At 40.6% G+C, this 16,748-nt stretch overlaps 1 protein-coding gene across 1 annotated transcript in view; it reads left to right on the top strand.

Moving 5' to 3' along the window:
- Positions 1-16,748, top strand: part of LOC134575407 (transient receptor potential cation channel subfamily V member 5-like) — a 62,887-nt gene that overhangs the window by 23,942 nt on the left and 22,197 nt on the right. The gene's annotated exons all lie outside the window — the stretch shown is intronic.

The raw sequence follows: 16,748 nt of genomic DNA, 5'->3' as shown, positions 1-16,748 counted from the left end.
TGTTCCAAGACTGGGGAGAGAATTATGTACAGTGCTATAGTACAATCTGCCCCTGAAAATATACAATCAGGTGCGCTCCAGTTGTTTACATTATGTACAGTTTTGGATAGGCCACCAGTATATTAAAAAGCGAACACTTTGCTGAATAGCTAGATAAAAATGTAAAATGCTCATCAACAAGTGATTGATTTATGCTTTTTTATGTAGTTACATAGTTACATAGGCTGAAAAGAGACACGTGTCCATCAAGTTCAGCCTTCCTTACATTTGTTTTTTAACTGTTGATCCAAAAGAAGGTAAAATAACCCAGTATGAAGCACTTCCAATTTCGCAACAAACTAGGGAAAAGTCAGTCAGATTTATCCGTGGATCAAGAAGCAAAAATGTCAGTCAGATTTATCCTTGGATCAAGAAGCTATTACCCTACAGTTGAACTATTATATAATTAAATATTTTCAAGTATGCATCTAGTTGCTGTTTAAACATCTGTACGGACTCTGATAAAACCACTTCTTCAGGCAGAGAATTCACATCCTTATTGTTCTTATGGTAAAAAAATATTTTCCTTGCCTTAAACAAAATATTTTTCTTCCTGTCTAAACGCATGACCTTGTGTCCTATGTAAAGTCCAGTTTGTGAATAGATTTCCACACAATGGCCCCGGATATATTTGTATAACGTTATCATATCCCCTCTGAGGCGACATTTTTAACCTTTCTTCATAGCTAAAATGTTCCATTCCTTTTATTAATTTTGTAGCCCCCCTCTGCACTTTTGATAGTGCCAGAACAGGTGCCCAAAATTGCACAGCATATTCAAGATGTGGAAGTGCTTTATAAAGTGATTTATAAAGATGCTAAATGATATTCTCATCCCAAGAATGAATGCCCTTTTTCATGCATGACAATACCGTACTGGCCTTAGCAACTGCTTATTGACATTGCACATTGTTGCAAAGTTTTTTGTCTATGACAATCCCCAAATCCTTCTCATGTGTTGTTATCCCTAGTTCTCTTCCATTAAGGGTATAAGTTGCTTGTGCATTCTTTATGCTGAAGTGCACACCTTTGATTTTTCTACATTAAATTTAATCTGCCATTTGAGTTCCCAGTCCCCCAGTCTATCTAAATCCCCCTAAAGCAAAGTAATATCTTGCTCACATTGTATTACTTTACAGAGTTTTGTGTCATCAGCAAACATTGAAACATTTTTAATGCTTTTTTCAAGATTGTAATAACTGGTCTGGGTTTTCTCAGTTGAATAAGTATTATATATATAGATATATCTTCTTTGGTTAAAGGCTCGCACATTAATATATGTCCTTATTAATGAAAAGTACCAATACGCAATCTGACGTTCCTTTTAAAAAAATATTAATTTATTCTACTTCAAAAGAAAACAGTAATAACAGATGGTATTTCTTAACCCCTTAAGGACTGAGCCAAATGTACACATTGTGATCACAACCAAATGTAAACAATACCTGGAATTTGACTATATGTCTGTTCATCCGTAATTCACCTCTTTCATATTAAGTGCACCCACACTTATTATATATAATTTTATTCAGGGGGAACAGGGCTTTCATTTAACATCATATTTAGCTATGAAACATAATTTAACATGAGTAAACTATAAGAAAATGGGAAAGAAATAAGACATTTTTTTTTAGTTCCACATGACATTTTAACTGTCATAATACTGTTTGCTTTTACTGCAATAATATACACATATTTGCATTCAGCAATATCTCACGTATAAAACAGTACACCCCATGTACAGGTTTCATGGTGTTTTGAAAAGTTACAGGGTCAAATCTAGCATGTTACTTTTTTTTTTTTTTTTTTTTTTTTTTTAATTTGCCAGATTGGTTACATTGCCTTTGAGACCTTTTGGTAGCCCATGAATGAGAATTACCCCCATGATGGCATACCATTTGCAATAGTAGAAAACTCAAGGTATTGCAAATGGGGTATGTCCAGTCTTTTTTAGTAGCCACTTGGTCACAAACTCTGGCCAAAGTTAGTGTTCATATTTGTTTGTGAGTGAAAAATGCAAAAAGCAAATTTGAACGCCAATTTTGGCCAGTGTTTGTGACTAAGTGGCTTCTAAAAAAGACTTGACATACCCCATTTGCAATACCTTGGGTTGCCTACTATTGCAAATGGTATGCCATTATGGAGGTAATTTTCATTCCTGGGCTACCATACGGGCTCAAAGGCAACGTAACCAATCAGGCGAATTTCAAGGGGGAAAAAACTGAAACGCAAGCCTTATACTTGACTCTGTAACTTTTGAAAACACAATAAAAAATGTACATGAGGGGTACTGTTATACTCGGGAGACTTTACTGAACACAAATATTAGTGTTTCAAAACAGTAAAACATATCACAACAATTATATCATCAGTGTAAGGGCTATTTGTGTTTGAAAAATGCAAATTCAATTCAATTTCGGTCTGGGTTGTCCGGCAGGTCCCGCAAATTGTAATTAATAAAATGACCTAATTATGTCAAAATATTACATAAATATATACTTAGATATATACTTAGAATTAATATATATTAATATATATATATATATATATATATATATATATATATATATATATATATATAAAAAAAGCTAAAAAACGGCACTCCAAGGATTTGATCAAAGATATTTACTGTTGAAAAGATTTGACGTTTCAGCTCCTCTAGGGAGCTTTCACCAGGACATACATCAAGATACATCCTGATGGGGGCGGAGCCTGGCAGAGCACCGGAGCAGACACGCTTTCTCCGAGCTCCGCAATAATCTACGATAAACGCAAGCTTTGCGGGAGAAAACGGGCATATTGAAGGTCCACAAACCTTCCTTACCGTACAGCACCCGACATGGGCCGAAAAAATAAGAAGCCAAAAGCGGATGAGGACTTTCCAAGCTGAGATATCGGTGAACTGTTCCGCAATAAACAGCAGGCCGCATGGGACAAGATGGCCGCCCTGGAAGGGGATTTCTCTTGTTCCTCGGAGGAATGCTTCGATGACACGGAGGAAGGGGCAGCCGCTAATCTAAGCGCAGGCCCCGGGCACAAGAAGCGGGACGACGGGGAACCGGTCACTGCCACTATGCTGAGGGCGATGCTGGCTGAGCTGCGCGCCAATATTGCAGGAGACATGGCCCACTTCCAAAAGGCAGTGGACACCGCGACGACAAAAATCACCCAACTGGAGGCGGCGCACAGCACCCATGACTCCAGACTATCTGCAGTGGAGAAGAGGGTGACAGAGCTTGAACAGCTACACGCCGCTACCACGGGCAGACTGGACACACTTGAAGATATGAGGAGACGGTATAACCTAAAGCTCCGAGGTGTGCCGGAATCTGTGGGGGTCTCCGACTTACCTCACTTTCTTCGGAGGTTCATCGCAGCCTATATGCCGCCAAAACAAGCGAAAGCGGTAAAACTTGACGGTATGTTCAGGATCCCGGTACCGAAAAATGCTCCACCTTCTACGACCCGGGACCTCATAGTTCGTTTCCAGTCGCTGCAGGACAGGGCCCTGCTCCTCGCAGCAGTAAGGGGGAAGAACCAGATAAAATTTGAAGACGCCACGCTGCAGATCTTCCCGGATCTCACAAGGAACACACTAGCCTGGCGCCGATCCCTGCGACCTCACCTGCAGATTATGCGGGCAAAGGACATCACCTACCGATGGGGCATGCCGAGAACTCTCCTTTTCCAGGTACAGGGGGAATCATACAGGGTGAGCACCCTGCAAGAACTTGGAGAACACTTGAACAGGCTTGGCCTTCCCTCCCCGACAGCTACTTCTGGGTCTGGACTGTCTCGTATCGACCCAGCCGGAATACGGGAGTTTGTACCCCGCGCTGCCCGGGTCACCCCAAATCCCGGACCTGCAACCTGACTGCATAACCCGAGGCCGTCACTAGAGCAGCCTGCAAGGGCTTTAACACCCCTTAACACACCGGGACTTGCCAAATGATACCACCCTAACGGTTTTTTCCTGCCTAGTATTGTTACCACCGTATAGCCTTTTATTTTCTTTTATTTTCTCTCCCTCTTGACTAATATATTGTTTACTTGCTAAGCTCTGTCACATGTACACTCATACCACACTAACGTCACATAGCCATATACACCGGGGAAAGCTTGTCCCCCCACTTTCGCCCTGCAAAGCTGCTCATCCAGCTCAGAACGCAGTCCAGACTGGTTCCCAACTCGCAGAAACTCTGCCTACAGCACGACACATAATCTACTGAAACACACACCCCCCCCTCCTCACTTATCGTAACCCAAAGGGACTTTTGAGCCCCCTAATAATGCCCCATAGAGAGGGTGACCCCATAGGTGGTGGCACCTCTTAGATCTCATATCATCGCATCACCACCATTGTTATGCCTTTTTGACAACGACTTTCTATTACTATAAAAATGTGCAATGCCTATAGTGTCACGTATGTATATTAATATGCAATTGTGAAGCATGTATACGCTGTTGTGGCAATGTATGCTTTTTCCTATTGTTATTTCTTGCACAACCAAAATAAAGAATTAAAAAAAAAAAAAAAAAAAAAGATACATCCTGATGAAAGCTTTTCAACAGTAAATATCTTTGATCAAATCCTTGGAGTGCCGTTTTTTTGGCTATTTTCTACATTTGAGCTACCAGAGCACCAGGTATATATATTTTCATTTGGAGTGCAGGGGTTTTCTATTTTTTGTATATATATATATATATATATATATATATATATTTATATTTAAATATATATATATATTTTTTTTATTTTTTTTATTTTATATATATATATATATATATAAATATATATATAATTTTCTTTAATTATTTTTATTTATATATAGGTATATATATATAGTGATATGAGATATATATAGTGATATACTTATGTATATAGATATATATATTATTTCGTCAATAATTTTTTTTCATTTTTTTATATTTTATTTTTTAATGTATTTACATATTTATTTATTTTATATTATATATACAGATATACATAATTATAATTTTATATATATATATATATATATATATTTAATCAATATCATTCTATGTGTATTTTGATATTAATATATATATTTAATTATATATATATTAATATTAAAATACACGTAGACAGTGTATGTGTATGTATGTGTGTGTGTGTGTGTATATATATATATATATATATATATATATTTAGATCATATATTATATATATACATATATATATATAATTATGATTTAAGTATTTATTTTATATATGTTATTAGATCTTTTTAAAAATTTTTTACAGGCAGCAGGGGGACTACCTGTCATTCCAGGCACTCCCCCTGCTGCCGTCCATGTGATCGTGAGGTCATCGCAAGGACCTCACGATCACATGGCCCAGGAGGGTGGCATGTGAGTTCCCCCACAGCGATCGCTGGCATGGGATCTCCGGCGTGGGATCGCCGGCGACTGTGTAAGTGAACAGGACGGCGGGGACGTGCTATGCCGCCCGTCTGCATTTAGAGCCGGGTCCCCAAGGATGGCATAGTACGCCCGCTGTCCTTAAGGGGTTAACGGCTTTACAGAGTGAGAGTTCTTAAGTATTCGTCTTAATATCAACAAGTCAGGAACACATCAGGAGAGCAGATCGGATTGTAGGAGTAAGAGAGAGCGTATTTTGTCCTCAGTCCTTTATAGGCAAAATTACATCATAACTTTTAACTTAGACTGTGGCCACATAAGGAAACTCCCCATATAAGGAACCCTACCCCCAATCTCCCTATACAGCACATTCCAGAGTCCTCATGATACAGAATAGCAAACACCATCTGTTCTTTTTTAACCCTTTAGACAGCCACACCTTAATATGTATTTGAATAGGAACATATAAACCATTTATAAACATGCATCCTATATAAATGTAGGGCACATGTAATACATGTTGGCATTAATCTGAGGCACTTCCCCTTTAAATTATATTACCTATAAAAACCTTTTTGGTGATATATTATTTAAATAGTATTGCTGCTTTCCTCTGATCCTCTGAAAAAAATCTCATTAAAAAAGCAATTAAAAATATTAGTTAGCGCAATATAAATGTAACTACAATACTCACATGCAGTAATATCTTAATTACCGTATATACTCGAGTATAAGGCAACCTGAATGTAAGTCGAGACCCCTAATTTTACCCCAAAAAACTGGGAAAACTTATTGACTCGAGTATAAGACTAGGGTGGGAAATGCAGCAACTACTGGTAAATTTCTAAATAAAATTATATCCCCAAAAAATTATATTAATTGAATATTTATTTACAATGTGTGTATATAATGAATGCAGTGTGTGTGTGTGTATATATAATGCAGTGTGTTTGTATGAATGCGGTGTGTGTGTATGAATGCAGTGTGTGTGTGTATGAGTGCAGTGTGTGTGTGTGATGCAGAGTGTGTTTGTGTATGTGATGCAGAGCCTTGGTGGGGGGTGGGCATTTTTTTTATTATTATTATTTTAATATTATATTTTTTGTTATATTATTAATATTTTATTATTACATTATTATATTTTTTTATATATTATTAATAGTTTATTATTATTTAAATTGTTATTTATATTTTTTTTGTCCCCCCTCCCTGCTTGTTAGCTGGCCAGGGAGGGGGGCTCTCATTCCATGGTGGTCCAGTGGGTGGGCTGTGTAGGAGGGGGGCTGGCAGAGAGCTGTAACTTACCTTTCCTGCAGCTCCTGTCAGCTCCCTTCTCTCTTCTCTCCGGCTTAGACTTATACTCGAGTATATACGGTAATATGGGAATAAATACCATCCAATAACATAATTATAGAAGTCCCCTGTTATAGTCTTAATAAACAAATACACTGCTCAAAAAAATAAAGGGAACACAGAAATAACACATCCTAGATCTGAATTCATTAAATATTCTTCCAAAATACATATTTCTTTACATAGTTGAATGTGCTGACAACAAAATCACACAAAAATGTAAAAAAATAATTAAACCCATGAAGGTTTGGATTTGGAGTCACACTCAAAATTAAAGTGGAAAAACACACTACAGGCTGATCCAACTTTGATGTAATGTCCTTAAAACAAATCAAAATGAGGCTCAGTAGTGTGTGTGGCCTCCACGTGCCTGTATGACCTCCCTACAACGCCTGTGCATGCTCCTGATGAGGTGGTGGATGGTCTCCTGAGGGATCTCCTCCCAGACTTGGACTAAAGCATCTGCTAACTCCTGGGCAGTCTATGGTGCAACGTGATGTTGGTGGATGGAGCGAGACATGATGTCCCAGATGTGCTCAATTGGATTCAGGTCTGGGGAACGGACGGGCCAGTCCATAGCATCAATGCCTTCGTCTTGCAGGAACTGCTGACACACTCCAGCCACATGAGGTCTAGCATTGTCTTGCAATAGGAGGAACCCAGGGCCAACTGCACCAGCATATGGTCTCACAAGAGGTCCGAGGATCTCATCTCGGTACCTAATGGCAGTCAGGCTACCTCTGGCGAGCACATGGAGGGCTGTGTGACTCCCTAAAGAAACTACCTGAGCCACTTGTGTGGGTTGTAGACTCCCTCTCATGCTACCACTAGAGTGAAAGCACCGCCAGCATTCAAAAGTGACCAAAACATCAGCCAGGAAGCATAGGAACTGAGAAGTGGTCTGTGGTCACCACCCGCAGAACCACTCCTTTATTGGGGGTGTCTTGCTAATTGCCTATAATTTCCACCTGTTGTCTATCCCATTTGCACAACAGCATGTGAAATTGATTGTCACTCAGTGTTGCTTCCTAAGTGGACAGTTTGATTTCACAGTGTGATTGACTTGGAGTTACATTGTGTTGTTTAAGTGTTCCCTTTATTTTTTAGAGCAGTGTATTCCTATAGGAGGTACCAGCACTCTAGGGGTTAAACCCACCCTCTAAGACACTCCATTGTTGGGAAGGTTAAACCGTCCAGTTTGCCAGTTTCTGTAAAAGACAAGAGATTTCCAATTGCGTAAATAAATTGACTGTGTATCCTCTGCCTAACACCGCAATAGGAGATGTCTTCACCTTATTAGGTGGCAAATAATATTGCCCCTTATCTTTTTCATATGAATATTATGCCATCACATTAATCTTCAACATGATATAGTCATTAATAAGTGTAAATAAAAACACTACAATTGTGCAGAAAAACTTTGTAAAAGTGAGTCCAGCAGCAATACCTTGACATGCTGACTCTTAACCTGCCCCATAGGATTTAGGCACATACAGTGTAACACCAGAATTGGTAATTGATAATTCCTTTATTCTGTTAAAATCATGAAAGTGTATAAGTACACTGCAGGCTCACAGTTTGTCTGCATTGTCTCTCTCTTCCACACGTTTCGGTCTCCTTCAATCCATGCCACATGACTAAATATTTTAGCCCGTATGTCTGGGCTTTGTCAAAGCCTAGTGATGTCCTCAATGAGGTGAAATACCTCTCATTGTTTACATTAAGTAGAAAGCACAGTTGCTGTGCATTTAAAAACATTTTTACGATCTGATGAAATAATATTTTTCATAACCAGACTTAAGGGGAAATAGCTCAAAACATGTTCACACAACAATAATTTTACAAAATTTATTTTTAAACTATATAGTTAAACACTAAATTACTGGTATAATGCTTATTGGGTGAGAACCATGCGCCGTTAAATAAGAGCCTTTATGAAATAACATAAGAAAAGTCTTAGCAGATCTAAATAAATCGGTGTTATAAAGTAACATAGATCGAAACATTGAAGCATCCAGTGTCTATATGTTTCTCCTCTTATCTTATGGTTTGCAAATATGTATTAAATCTATTTTACTGATTCTAATATTTTTTAATTCTTCTTGAAAATATTATAATTGTCTTTTTAGTATAACTGTTGCTGGCATAAAAATTCAGAAGGGTTTGGTGATGAAGAGGGAAATAGAATAAACAAAATAACAATGAAATAATCTGCAGTTGGGCTATTATATCGTACTTGTTAACTTGCTTTACAGTCAATTAAAAATAACATGCAGGTTAATTTAACAAAGATGAACTTGCATCACCTGTATATCTACAGATACGTAGAGAAAAAAGCAAAACATTGGATTCAATGTCTCACAGTATTCTGTCAATTTGCTGGGTGAAAACTGACATTCATATCTCCTGTGGCTACTACTCAAGAGCAGAACAAAGCAAAGTGCTATTTCCTTCTTCAGCAAGAAAATACATTCTAAAAAAACACCTGAATATAATTAAAAAGCCTTGGTGGGAAGGGGTCCAAAAAAATGCTCTTTAGAAGTAGCCTAAAATTGAAGATTATGATAGCTTTAGTGTACTAATAATCTTAATTTTAATAATGACAGGAGGCGAGTATTTTGCATCTCTCTCTTTACTAACTCCATACAGCAGTAAAGAAACACATAGAAAAAAGAACCAATCACAGGAGAGCAGGATGTACACAAGGCAATGTGACCTTGTCCTCTTTCAGAAAGCGACAACAAGCAGAAGTAAATACAGGGAGTGCAGAATTATTAGACAAGTTGTATTTTTGAGGATTAATTTTATTATTGAACAACAACCATGTTCTCAATGAACCCAAAAAACTAATTAATATTAAAGCTGAATATTTTTGGAAGTAGTTTTTAGTTTGTTTTTAGTTTTAGCTATTTTAGGGGGATATCTGTGTGTGCAGGTGACTATTACTGTGCATAATTATTAGGCAACTTAACAAAAAACAAATATATACCCATTTCAATTATTTATTTTTACCAGTGAAACCAATATAACATCTCAACATTCACAAATATACATTTCTGACATTCAAAAACAAAACAAAAACAAATCAGTGACCAATATAGCCACTTTCTTTGCAAGGACACTCAAAAGCCTGCCATCCATGGATTCTGTCAGTGTTTTGATCTGTTTACCATCAACATTGCGTGCAGAAGCAACCACAGCCTCCCAGACACTGTTCAGAGAGGTGTACTGTTTTCCCTCCTTGTAAATCTCACATTTGATGATGGACAACAGGTTCTCAATGGGGTTCAGATCAGGTGAACAAGGAGGCCATGTCATTAGATTTTCTTCTTTTATACCCTCTCTTGCCAGCCACGCTGTGGAGTACTTGGACGCGTGTGATGGAGCATTGTCCTGCATGAAAATCATGTTTTTCTTGAAGGATGCAGGCTTCTTCCTGTACCACTGCTTGAAGAAGGTGTCTTCCAGAAACTGGCAGTAGGACTGGGAGTTGAGCTTGACTCCATCCTCAACCCGAAAAGGCCCCACAAGCTCATCTTTGATGATACCAGCCCAAACCAGTACTCCACCTCCACCTTGCTGGCATCTGAGTCGGACTGGAGCTCTCTGCCCTTTACCAATCCAGCCACGGGCCCATCAAGACTCACTCTCATTTCATCAGTCCATAAAACCTTAGAAAAATCAGTCTTGACATATTTCTTGGCCCAGTCTTGACATTTCAGCTTGTGTGTCTTGTTCAGTGGTGGTCGTCTTTCAGCCTTTTTTACCTTGGCCATGTCTCTGAGTATTGCACACCTTGTGCTTTTGGGCACTCCAGTGATGTTGCAGCTCTGAAATATGGCCAAACTGGTGGCAAGTGGCATCTTGGCAGCTGCACGCTTGACTTTTCTCAGTTCATGGGCAGTTATTTTGCGCCTTGGTTTTTCCACACGCTTCTTGCGACCCTGTTGACTATTTTGAATGAAACGCTTGATTGTTCGATGATCACGCTTCAGAAGCTTTGCAATTTTAAGAGTGCTGCATCCCTCTGCAAGATATCTCACTATTTTTGACTTTTCTGAGCCTGTCAAGTCCTTCTTTTGACCCATTTTGCCAAAGGAAAGGAAGTTGCCTAATAATTATGCACACTTGATATAGGGTGTTGATGTCATTAGACCACACCCCTTCTCATTACAGAGATGCACATCACCTAATATGCTTAATTGGTAGTAGGCTTTCGAGCCTATACAGCTTGGAGTAAGACAACATGCATAAAGAGGATGATGTGGTCAAAATACTAATTTGCCTAATAATTCTGCACTCCCTGTATATAGCAAACAATAAAACTAATAATAACTCCAAGTTCCCATGTGCGAAGGAGCAAATGTCCAAAGAATTCTATACCAACAACGAAAAAGAGTTCAGGGTTGAGACAAATCCGAAGGATAAAATCTCCAATAGTTTCACGTGAACTGCCAATTATCTTCAGAGACGAATCATACTGAAAAGAGAATGTGTTACAGGTTTAGAAATAGTCACAAACATGTAACTCCAATTAAAGTACCACCTAACATCCCATTGGAGAATATAGTAACTATAATCTGATAACTGAGTAATTGTAGTGAGAACTCTAATGAGGATTCCATATTAATGGAAGTACGAACATATCATATAAGCACCAATGTGAGAGGCAAACCTACCTTAGCACCTGATATCTGCAAAGCAAACAAATAGAAAGGGTGGGCAGTGAAGCATGGGGGGGAAATACTCGCCTCCTGTCATTATTAAAATTAAGATTATTAGTACACTAAAGCTATCATAATCTTCAATTTTACCACATGACAGGAGGCTTCGTATTTTGCATTTTTAACGCTGAGAAAAGAGTATAGAACTAAATAAGAGTCCTACGGTGTGCCGAGAGACCCAGTATTCAGCGTTGTGGGGAGGTCTTCCCCGTTGAGCGCCCACGTATACACCATCTAATGGGAAATTATACAAGACCAAGTCTGACCGTTTGTCAGCAGGATGTTTAGTCCCGTAGAGGGAAAGGAGAACGACCTCCACAACTCATAAGCTGGAGAGGTATGACATTGGTTAGTTGGTATCCTAGAGAATCCTAGTCCCTTGGGCATCCTCAGGTAGTGATACCGGCTGCAGTTCCGTCTCCATCCTCACATAAGGGATCAAGGTGCAGGACCAAACCAGACAGGCTGGGAATGTCGAGATGTAGGGGTAGGGTTGTCGCATCCCTGGGTTCCCAGATTCCCAAGAGGTCCCCGGCAGCTTGCGATCATCTGCTGACCTGCCAAGAAACCCCCAAAGTGGGTCCAGGTCCCCAGGTAGCCGACCCTCCTGCGATAGAAAATGTGAGTACCCTACAGCTCCATGAGGAATTGTTTGTCATGAATGTAGCAGGAGAAAATCCTCATCTGCTCGAGAATTACTATAGACCTTGTAAGCATGAGAAGCATAAGTCCTCCAGGGGGGTCAGGTCGGACGGAGCGCGATCACCATCGTGCTTCGACTTATACTGTGACGAGTGGTAATATCCAAATCAGTCGGCTCCTATGAGATGTGTCTTCCCCAGGAGGCGGGTTGATCTTCTGTGCAGAAGACGGGGATCAAAGGAGCCTACATAATGTCTGACAAACGTGAGTTGGTCCATCCCAGTGGATGTGAAACCTGTAAAAACTGGTTTGGAGTCGTCACAGTTAAATCTTCTTAATTACTTCTTGTCTTCAGTTGATTGATATATATACGTCTTTTGTGTATATAGTCTTGGGCCAAATGCTCGCCACAATAATATATGTCTATATTATTGAAAAGTACTATTACGCAATCTGACTTACAGTTTCTTCAGGTTTATTCTTAGTTACTGATACATAATAAAACAACAAAGGATGTTACAGGATAATGGACATTCAACAGCAGATGGTAATTGCTGGACTTCTTTACATTCTTACATCTTTACATCGAGAGAGAGACAGAGAGAGCCCAGAGAGAGACCAGAGCCAAGAGCGAAGAGAGCCAAGAGAGAGAGACCTCGTGTCCCTCTGTTACTATATAGAAGTGCCCATACTGACGTCAGAACATACTCTTGCCATATAAGGACAAGACCCTCAAATCCACATTCCAGAGCTCTCAGACAAAGAAACCCTTGTGACTTATTGATACTATCTGTTACTTATGTCAATCCACACATCCATATATATAATCAATAGAAACATAGAATATGCAATATTCTACAAAACCTGACCGCCTAATCTGTGGTTACCTGCAGTAGGGTGCAGCCGATCTAGTACTTCTTTATCAATCCATGTATTGTGAAGTATAGGACCAAGAAGTCTAGGTATACAACGTACAGGGTCGCGGTGGTGCCGCGGAGAGTCGTACGAATATTCCCAAGTTGTGGAATAGTCTACGAATCCTCTGAGCGAATAGTCTTCTACAAGAGGTTCCAGCAGGTTCTCAGATGAACGTGGGTGTTGACGGGTTTTCAGTTCCCTGGAGTTATCTGAATGAGGTTCTCCCGGAAGAGAGTGTCTCGTCTTCCCCGCCTGTATTCATTACTTCTTTTTGGTAGGAGAGGATGTCCCCTGAAAACTGGGTAAGGTAGTCGAGCGTTAAGCAAGAAGACCGTCTTTAGGTCCTGAAGGCGGTTGACTACGTGAAAGTGGTCTTCCCCAGGATTGAGTGCCTTTCACCTAGATGTGGTGAAATCCCCTGTGGATGTAGTAGGAGGTATATTGATGGTATCTGTGTGTACCGTGTTCTCTGTCCGCTTATCTGGAGCACCATTGGTTGACTCTAGCTCTATATGGGTAATAGAGCTAGCGGTAGCAGATCTCGGGTCAGATGTCCCAAAGTGTTTGATGACCGGCTCTGGTGCCAACCGGTTCCAAAGAATCCCTTGTAAAGGTAATCGCATAACACCTCCCTCCTAGAGGTTTGGGCCCTTATGAAAGCCGTGGGTCCCTTGCGTGTCTAATATGTTCCCTTCGGAACTTTGTGCCTTGTGCCTGGGGTTCCGACTATCTTGGCGCCCAGTACCGCCAACCATCCGTCAGTGCGGAGGAGTGCTGCTATGGGCATCCTATGGGAGAGGCCAACAATGGGGTTTACTGCGAGGAGTTTTTTTTGAGTCCATATACCCAAGTTGTATGCCCGTTCCCGGACGATGTTTGGCGGCGTCCAGCATCGCCCATGGTAAGGTCGTGAATCCTGAAAGACCCCCTCCATTGGTCACTATAGTCATCTGAGCCGTTCTGACCGGCATGGAAGGGCATGGGTTTGTCCGACCGTCAGCGGATATGGACATTCTAAGCAAGAGGCTGCAAAGCCACGAGTGCATAACGTTGTCAAGTAGGTTTATCGTAGTAAGGGATACCACTGTGTAAGGCACAAACCATTATTAAATTCACCTCAAGGGGAATATATATTGTTAAGTAGGCGGCTCGGAACTCCTGTTCAGCGGTTGTAACCGCATGCCTCTCGTGCAGAGAGAACTTGCTGGAATTTCGGATCTGGACTGCCTGTATGGGTCTGGACCTGTAAGTGCTGGTCCCAGATCTGAAGTTCGGATTTTCAATCCTCGAGCTTGCTGTTGAGAGGGGTAGGAGTAGAAGCAGCAGTGCTGTAGGGGGCTCACCCCGGTTGCACAGGGTATGAACCCATCAGTGCTGGCCATCAGCCTGATAGAGAGTGTCCTAAGCTCTATCAATAATTAATGCACCGCCATGGGGGGTATTCTGTGCTGAAGCTTGCGACTCTGTCCCCTTTTTTGCCGAATAGATTGGCTTATACCTAGTCAGAGATCACCTCAGGTGCGGCCAAATAAAACAGACTGGAAGGGAGCACAATCCGTTTCATTGTGTGCAATGCACCATGCAGCAGGGTGTAGTAGTGTGCAATTTATTGTCTCAAAGTACCAAAACAACTCCAGCAGGGTGTGTGATATGGGGTACCCCAGCAGGGTATCTGTTGTAGTGTAAATAATGCCAGTGGACCCCAGCAGGGTCTATATAAATGACAGTAAGGTGTAATAACCCCGGCAGGGTATTCTTTATCTGTCACTTAGTGTTGTCAAATTTTCCCAGCAGGACAAACCACAATATTGGGATTTGTATAACTGGGCCTCACCCAGGATCACGGAGGAAGCCACAGGGCGACCTCCAAAAAGCAGCACGGTAATAGGGGCAGCACCCCAGGAAGGCACAGGGTAATAAGCCCTTTAGTGCCTAATATGGCAGTAATGAGATAAAAGTGACTGACCTCTGAGGGATAATAGGATATAACACTAGCTCTAAGCTCCGTTGTCTGTCATGTTCTGACAGGTACTCTTAAGTGATAGGGGTCATCCCTTTGAGCATCCATTACCAGACATAGAGTTTTGCTGTAGATTCCAGATGCCTGTTGCTGGGGGTCAGGCAGCCATCTTTCATCCTTTCCAGCAGCAGCATGGGCTGCTGCTTAACGGCGGGGGTGGGGCTTATGTGCAGGAGGTGGGGCTTAGTTTGGGGGCGGGGCCAGTGCCGGGGAGCCTGTCAGTGCTCCCTCCAGCCACAGACAGCCCCCAGCCCTGTTCCAGCTGCTCTTTTCTGCATTCCCTGGGCTGTCACACACTGTTACAGTCCGAGGGAATATAATTTAGACACATGGCCAGCAAGTTGATGGCATTTGGGAGGAACATAGGACCTTGACAGGGCTTGGAGGGGGAGATAAGGGGGGTGGTGATTGGTAGGCTAGATTAGGAGCTGGCAACACATAGTTGGGTGGGGGCAGGCAATGACTTTACATGTTTCAGTTTATATTTTGAAGTTATTATTAACATTATTTAATTATTTAATAAAGCTGTGGAGATATAGACCCATACCCTTAGAGCGTCTGCGTTTGATTGGGAAAGGGGTTGATATGGGTTTTCAGTGTTTATCTCCACCTGCCCATATGGTGACAATGCACCTGTCAGGTGTCTTAACAAATTCCATTTTAACTCACATTTCATCTGCCAAATAAGTGTTTTCAAAAAGCTATTAAACAGGGTCAGAAGTGAATTTTCAAAGTAATCTCTGTCGAGAACATGATACCTCTACACCAGGCTTCCTCAAACTGCAACCCTCCAGATGTTGCTGAACTACAACTCCCATGATTCTATGAATGAAATAGATAGGCTGAGAATCATGGGAGTTGTAGTTCAACAACATCTGGATGGCCGGAGTTTGGGGAAGCCAGCTCTACACCAAGTATTTCAAGGTTTCTCAAGGTGACCTTGCATAAGGTTATTTTCTTTCAAATAAAAGCTTAAAAAGACATCAACAACTTGTGTAAAAAATGTTTGTTACATTTCCTTGGTGCTATATGAAAGATAGGGTACCAATGTGTCATCCTTTTTAAAAAAATAGGCACTTTCCCCTTTATACCTGTATATCTGGGATATAGCTTTTTACTAACCCTGTATATCTGGGATACAGCTCAGCTCTTTACTAAACCTGTATATTTGGGATATAGCTCAGCTCTTTAATAACCCTGTTTATATGGGATATAGCTCAGCTTTTGTGTAACCCTGTATATCTGGGATATAGCTCAGTTCTTTACTAACCCTGTATATCTGGGATATAGCTCAGTTCTTTACTAACCCTGTATATCTGGGATATAGCTCAGTTCTTTACTAACCCTGTATATCTGGGATATAGCTCAGCTTTTGTGTAAACCTGGATATCTGGTATACATCTCTTTACTAACCCTGTATATCTGGGATATAGCTCAGCTTTTGTGTAAACCTGGATATCTGGTATACATCTCTTTACTAACCCTGTATATCTGGGATATAGCTCAGCTTTTGTGTAAACCTGGATATCTGGTATACATCTCTTTACTAACCCTGTATATCTTGGATATAGCTCCGCTCTCTCAGTGCCAACTCGTTACACGCCTTTCTAATGCTGTCTACATGTCATTTACAACCTCTACAAATAATAGTTTGTGAGACTTTTTTCTTCT

This window comes from Pelobates fuscus, chromosome 10 (genome assembly GCF_036172605.1).
Source record: "Pelobates fuscus isolate aPelFus1 chromosome 10, aPelFus1.pri, whole genome shotgun sequence".
In the NCBI taxonomy this organism is placed as follows: domain Eukaryota; kingdom Metazoa; phylum Chordata; class Amphibia; order Anura; family Pelobatidae; genus Pelobates; species Pelobates fuscus.
This window is presented reverse-complemented; position numbering and strand designations above follow the sequence as displayed.